A 7567-nucleotide genomic window follows, 5' to 3' on the forward strand; every position below is an offset into this window, starting at 1 on the left:
GTGATCAGAGTCTGTGAAAGGGCACACACAGCATCCCTTCTTCCCTGGGCTTTCTTCTTTCCTGTAAAGCACTCAAATATTTTGCAACTACGTGTGGTTTTTTGTTTTCACAGGTGTGTTAAAACTAGCCTCTTTATGTATAGAAAAAGACTGGGAAAAATAATCTGTGTGTGACACAGCATCTTGTGGAGGCAGATGTGAGAATTTTGTTTGAATTAAATCTGATTTTTCAGTGAAGACAATCTTCCCCAAGCCCATCCCCTCTGGGTGCAAAGGAACCAAGATTAAAAGTCTCCCCATCAGGACCCTGCACCAAGCCCCTGCTCCCTGCCTGTGTCTCCAAGGCCAGTATGTCCCCAGGATGGCTAAACTCCCTGCCCTGTTGCCCCCAGCCCCCACTTGAGTGTCCCTCCCAGCTCCCTGCTCCTCCAGCCATGCTGGGGCAGTCTTTGCTGAGTGATGTAACCTGGCATGCTCCCAGGTCCCCTCCCTGATAGGAATCCCACATGAATTTCTTGGACCTCCCTATATTCACAGCTCTGGGCACTGCTGGGGGGTTTGGCTCAGGGACCTGGCATCAACCCCAGTTCCCACTGGGGACTCCTTGTTGGGATCCATCCTTCTGATGGGTCTTTCTCCACTTACCATGCTCCATGCATACTGTGCTGACATAACTTGTTAATAAGCATCTTTCTGCTACTGAGCAGAGCTTTAGCACTGCTGATGTTTGCTATGCCATTCACAGCCACCTTTGCTCCTTATCCTGTTTCCATCTCAAATAATGAAGGACCTGGCTGGATTGCAAATGGCTAATGATGGACTACAGAAGAGCTGTGCCATAGCTGGGGCTTAGCCTGGTCCTGTGGGGTCCTTCCTTCCTAGTGGGAGCCTCTTTCTCCACTTCCACTTTCTTCTTTCTACTCAGCTCTTCCTACTGCTTCTCCTCGTCTTCTGTCCCTCCATCCCTCATCTCCTCCATTCCCTCCATGCCTCATCCCCTTCATTCCTCCATCCCCTCCATCCCTTCCATCTCAGGCACTGAACAACACACTGGGGATGCAGGGAAACACACCAGCTCCTCCCAAAGCTTTGATGAAGCTTTCTGCAGGATGCCTTAGCAAGCATGTTGCCACTTTCAGCCTGTGCTTTCTCACAGCCTCCAAAAACACTCAGGTAGAAGAAAATCTATATATCATATTGTGGGAAACAAATGCCCAACCTTTACTACTTTATGGCTATTCTTCATCAGGGAGGATCAAACCAGGTGGGAACATGATATAAATCCTGGTGGAGCCAAGAGGAGGAGGTGAGGACCGAGCACTGCCACATCCCTGCAGCTCCTGGCACAGGTGGGCTCTCCATCAGCCAGCTGGGATTTTCTCTGTTCTAAGATTTCATGGGAAATTAATGAGGAGTCCAAATTCTCCTCCAGCTCTTGGAGGAGGCCGGGACGGGCAGTGCCTGGGCCCGCTGAGCTGGCAGATGTTGTTTAACATTCCCAGCAGTAATTAATAGACGGCTTCATCACTCTTGTATGATTCAAGCATATCGTCCTCCTTCTCCCCAAATACAGACCAGAAATATTTGTTAAATGTGGCTGGCATTTTTGTGTGATCATTAGCACTCAAGCAGCTCCAGCGGCTGCAGAATTTATCGCCTTGCCAGGATTTCTTTTGGCCTTATGATGCTGTCACCATCCCCCCCTCTGCTGCCTGCCCCTCCTGGCAAGAGGCTCCTTTTATCACTTTCCCTCTGATTTACGTCCTGCTGGGTGCAACCTCTCTTTTACACCATGGTTATGGATTCCTTCCTTTTCCATTCATTATACTGTGACAGGATAGGCTTTGGCCAAAATGTCCCCCTGACCAGGGTCGCTTGGTGGAATTCATCTTGACAAGACTCTGCTGGGATCTGTGGCAGGATGAAGAGGGAGAGTCTCCCTGGGAGTGCTTCAGCCCACAGCACCTGGGTGGGTGGTGAGGTTGCCCCAAGCAGTGACATGTGTGGGGACAGAGCCTCAACTGAGCAAAGAGACAGCAAACAGTGGTTTGGGGAGCATGAGCAGAGCAGGAGGTGGCATCCTCTTAGCCAGCATCACCAGTGCCCTGGAAATCACTGCAGATACAAATTGATTGGAGTCTCCCAGCTCATTCTTGCTCACAAATAAAAGCAACCAGAGTTCCTGCAGGAGCTCATGGCATTCATGGCACAGCACAGTGTCAGGTGCTGTGCCCAGAGCAGGGACGTGGTGAGGGCACTCCGGAGGGCCCTGATGGCCACATTGATGGAGTGAGTCCCAGGGAGGCAAAGGAATGTTCCCACTGTCACCTGCCCGGCAGAGCTGGTGCTGCCACAGTGCCCCAGCTCTAGGGTCATCCCTCCCCTTGCTGGGGGAGCAGGGGCCATGCAGCCTGGCACCCCCAGGCACAGCCTGTCCCCTGGCTCCCCTCTGCAGCCCCGTAGGGCTCAGGGATCAGCCTGTCAGACTCCAGCCCTGTGCCCCATGCCATGGGATGCAGGAGCCAGCCGGCATGGCATCCCTCCCCAGCACAGCCCTCTGCAGCCCGGTCACCATGTTAAGCTATCTCTTAATTAATCAGGCTGATTGTAATGTGTTTTTAGGGCATTAAAATTCAATTGTGGAATTCTCCGCTGGCTGGGCTCGCAATGAATACAGAAGTTTACCTAATTAGAGCTGACACGAAGCCGGCGGGAGAACCAGACTAACGGCCCCGCCGGGGCTGCCCGCCTCACACCCCCTCACCCAGCCCCCGGCATCCCCATCCCTGCAGTGCCGGGATGCTGAGGGCACCTGCGCCTGCCACGGGCACCCGGGTCCTGCTGTGGGCACAGGGAGGGCAGCGCTGACCAGCTATGGTGAGGATGTCCCTGGGGACATCCTCAGTCCTGTGCCCGTGCCAAACTCCTGGCCAGGCACCAGCCAAGAGCAGCAGAGATGTTTCCTTATCAGCAGCATCAGGTCTTCGCTGTCATTACCACGGCAATTATCATCTCATTTGGAGTCTTTAGCTGCCATAATCTGTCTCTTGCACTGATTTATTCCACAGGCCTCTTCCCCAGCCATGCGGGAGGGAAGGAGCCATCAATAAGAAGGCAACTAGCTTCATTTCCAGAGGAAGCCTTTCACGGGCCAAAGGAGACCAGAGGTGCCTTGTGGATGGAGCATTGTCCCAGCAAGACCAGGGCTGTACTCACAGCAGTGTGTGCCTGGGATCAACCCAAACCCCAGGACTTCTTGGCACCGGTTTGGAGCAAGTTCCCCCCAACCTAGTGTGTGTTTATTATTTCAGCTGCCGCTTGCACTGGCAGGCATGGGGCTGAACCGGCTGTGTACACAGGTGGGCTGAGAAGCAGAAGGTGTTCACCCTCTGGGGATGAACAGGGGAAGGCTGAAGCCGCAGCTTCCTTGTCTTCCTCGTGTCTCCGGATTGGGCTGTTGCTTGGAGTTGTGCTTGTCTCTGCTTGCTCCAGTCAGTGTTCCCTGATTCGTGTCATTCCACCACCCACCCAGAGCTTTGCTGAGACTTTTCTCACCTGCATTTGCTGACTGCCAACTCACACTTGCTGCTTCTGGCTCTCCTGTTTCCCTGGGCTATGCTCCCACCTGCCTGCTCCTCTGCTTGCCCTTCCATTCCTGCCAGGATGGAGGGTGGGGAAGTGCTGGGTGGGCTGGGGCCGTGCTGAGGGGTTTGGAGCTGGCATATTCCCTAGGCCCAGCAGTAACAGGTGACACAGCAGGAAACCATCTGCAGGCCCTGACTGGCCCTGCTGCCAAGCCCTCCCCAGGCAACACTGCCTTTTACATCACCCTGGGCCAGGAGAGCAGTGGTCCCTGGCCACTGTGAGTGGACATCCCAGCTCCCTCCATCCATGGGGGCCCTCAGACATGGATGTTGGTGGGAGCAGTCATCCTCCCTGCATGCATGGAGCAGAATGCTGACCCTGCAGTGTTTGCAGGAATGACCTTCTGTGTCCCCCATGGCCTCACCCTGAGCAAGACACACCCAGTGCCACAGCAGCCCAGGTGCCCATCCTTGCTCCCACCCCCACCCCCATGTCTGGGACAGGTGTCTGGAGCAGGTGTGGGGTCAGCAGGGCAAGAAGAAGCCACTGGCTGAGCCCCCACACTATGGCTGAGCCGATCTGCAGGGCACAGCGGAGCGGGACAGGCAGAGTGGCAGCAATGTCACTTGTCCTCAGAGCTCCATCCCAATCCGGTGACATGACTTCTGTTGCACCAGCACACACCCACCGCAGCTCAACCTGCCTAATGGAAACCATTTATATGCAAAATCCCTGGAAAAAAAGCAGTAATTAATGAAGTCCCTTTCATTACCATTATGCAAATGCGATTAATTTCAGCTGTTATGAATATGCAAATATTACAATTATGATCTAATTGCCAATGTGTATAGGGGAGCAGGCAGAATATCAACTCTCAGCCCAGTTCCCAGGAGCTTTGAGGTATAGAGCTGCACCAGGACGGTGTGCCCAGGAGAGGAGAGCCCAAGCAGGGGATGCCCTGCTGCAGGGACTCTGCCTGCTCTGAAGGCTCAGTAGGGCCATGTGCATGGGGCCAGGTGCCTGCCTATGCCATGGGTCCTGCGTGGGCCTCTTCAACCTGCCCCCAAGTGCTCTGGGGCAGGCTACCCCTAACCCCTGTTCTGGAAAAGCCTGCATTAGGGCTGGGGCTGAAGGGATCCCCTAAAAAATATCTGTCCTTCTCCAGCCCAGTTCAGCCTTTTAAGACATTCATCCTTGGGCTGCAGAGAGAAGGAGAAAGGAGGGGGGTTACCAGGCAACTCGGTGCTGCTTCAATGGAGGGCAAGGAGGCAAACGGCAGCTGAAGGCAGAGACCTACCCCGACCCTGCTCCCTACAGTGTCCTGGCTGATAGTGTCCCTGTGCCCACATGTCTGTGGGGTACCACTACTGTTAGTAAACCCCAGCTGTGTGTAACCAGACCTGCTGCAATCTCAGCATGGGGCTTCCTTCTGTCACCCTTGCTATGGAGAGATCCTGTGCTCTGAGCCAGCTGAGACCCCCAGCCCTTCACTCACTGTCTTGTGATGGGTGTGGTATCCTCCACAGCCATGGATACTCTGGGCTCATGGTAGGGTTGGGGGGGAAACAAGTAGCATGGCCACTTTGGCAAGGGACCCGAGTTAGTGCAGAGTGACTGACCCTGCAGCAGGCAGGTTGTGAGGATGTCCTGCATGGGGCCATGGGATGCTCTACGTGGAGCCGTGGGGATGCTTCGTTTGGGGTTGTGGAGATGCCTCACGTGGGGCCAGCGTGATACCTTCCGTGAGGCCCTTCTCCAGCAGCTGGCAGTCTGCAGCCGCGGCTGGGCAGTGCGGCCGGCAGCCAGCAGGCTGTGCTCCTGCTCCTGCACCCCACAGCACGCAGATGTCACTGGGGACAAGCTCTCCCGGTGACGACAGCCTCGCAGCCAGCGGGGGCAGCGGCCCACGGGGTGCCAGGGCTGCCCCGGAGGACGATGCTCCCTGGCCCGCACCGCTGAGCTGAGCCCTCACGCTCGGGCACACAGCCCCTGCTCGGCCTGGTGGCAGCGCCGCAGCTGGTCCCAGCTGTGCCAGCAGCTGGCAAAAGCACCTTCCCCAGGGGCAGAGCAGTCTACAGCTGGCCCAGCACCTTCCAGCCCCGTCCTGCCTTCACTGCCAGGGTGACAGCCCCAGCCCAGCCCTCGCAACGTCGTCGTCCCCCCGTGCCCCTGAAGAACAAAACAGAGGTCACTGCTTGGCCCTGGGTACGGCCATGCCCCGTGTAGGTTTTGTTGGGCTACAGAAGAGGGTTGTGCTGATGGGCCAGGGAGATTGGTCCCTCTGTCCCAACGGCCCCCATCCTGCCATCCCAAGTCCCCTGCTTCCTGACCTTGGAGGTCCTGTTCCTGCAGTGCACAGGGAGCCCTGGCTGCCACCCCAGGGCAGACATGGAGAGTAGGGGGGACTGTCACCCCCTAGGAACCTTGGCACCTGCTCCCCATCTCTGCAACCAAGCAAAGCTGATGAGCCTTTTCTGGGACTGGGGACACTTTTCCTCATCTGTTAACACAACTCTCTTCTTCCCCGTGGCAGCAATCAGCCAGAATCTGTATCTCTCCCCTTCCTCGTGCCTCTGATGTGGGGATGGAGCAGCCCCCCCACCCCCCCTTCCATCACTCATGCTGACTTGAGCATCATGTGCTTTAATGGGGGACTTGTTGCACTCAGAGAGGAGGAACCAGGCAATGAAGCAGGCAGCGGAGTGCCAAGTAGCTTGCACTCCCGAACCCTCAAATTCCCTTGTTTCTTCCCATGAGGCTCAGCTAGGAAGAGGAGGAGAAGGAGGAGGAGGAGGAGGTGGAGACGCTTCTCAGAGCTGCTGCTCAGTTTCCAAGGCAATGAGACGTAATGGCTGTTCATCCCGGCAGGCTCATCCCTCTGCGCTGGAGCCCCGGAGGAAGGGGCTGGGGGGAGCCATAGCTCCCGCAGACCTGCTGAGCATCTGCAGCCTCGTCCCTACGGGCCAGGCCCGCTCTGTGCAGGTCAGCACAGGCCAGGCACCGCTTGGGGACGCAGGGAGCTTTGCACAAGCTGTTCCCTGTCAGTTGCCATCAATGCTGGGGATGAAACGGGACATTCAATTCCCCAGCACAGATGCCGCCGTGTCCTGCAGATGCTGGTGGGGTGCCAGACCCAGGTTGACCCCCGAGGGTTGCAAACCAAGAGAAACACCAATACATGGCATTTGTCCCCCATCTCTCCAGGGCTATGCACCCATGGGTGCTGTCACCACTGGTGGTGACTCCCCCTGGGTATGATGAAGGCACACAGCCCCAACTCCACTCCCTGCACCACCCTCTGTTTTCCCAACTAATTGAATTCAGAGAGATTTCTTTCCAGCAGTGCCAATCGATGAACCCCATGTTATCAACTCCCCCCCAAGCCCTCAGGATGGATATAGGTGAGGGGAAAAATTGAATTTGCGGCCATTTTCACTGGGATTTAATTGGGCAGTTTCACCTCGTTGCCTTAATCCCAGGCACTGATACGTGCAGCTGAGCTGGCAGCTCCCCATATTTATCACTTTTCAAATATTTGCCTCTTCACAGTTGTGGGAAATCAATGCTCCTGCCTGTGGCATGCTGGGAGCGACCTGTCCGGGCGGCCCGGCGGCTGGGGATCCATCAGCCTCTTCCATCGCTATCGACAGGGCGATTGGGGTTTAAGAGGCACTTTGATAGCAGAACCAGCACACATTAAGTGCTCGTCATCAGGGGATGATCAAGACTTATTACCACTAATTCTCTCAGCACAGTGGCAGGGCTGCAGGGCTCTTCCTCACTAATCACCACATGGCTCTGGGATGAGGCTCTGGGATGAGGCACCAATACAAGGCTCCCACCCTGCCTCCTAGGGTCGGGGTGCTATGTCACCCCCTGTGCTCCCTGTTTGGCCCTTGGAGCCTTTGGAGGTTCTTTGGAAGGTAACGGGTGTTGCTGCAGTGCTCTGGGGGCTTTCTCTGCCCCTTCACCACATGTTCAG

Source organism: Calypte anna, chromosome 8 (genome assembly GCF_003957555.1).
Source record: "Calypte anna isolate BGI_N300 chromosome 8, bCalAnn1_v1.p, whole genome shotgun sequence".
In the NCBI taxonomy this organism is placed as follows: Eukaryota; Metazoa; Chordata; class Aves; order Apodiformes; family Trochilidae; genus Calypte; species Calypte anna.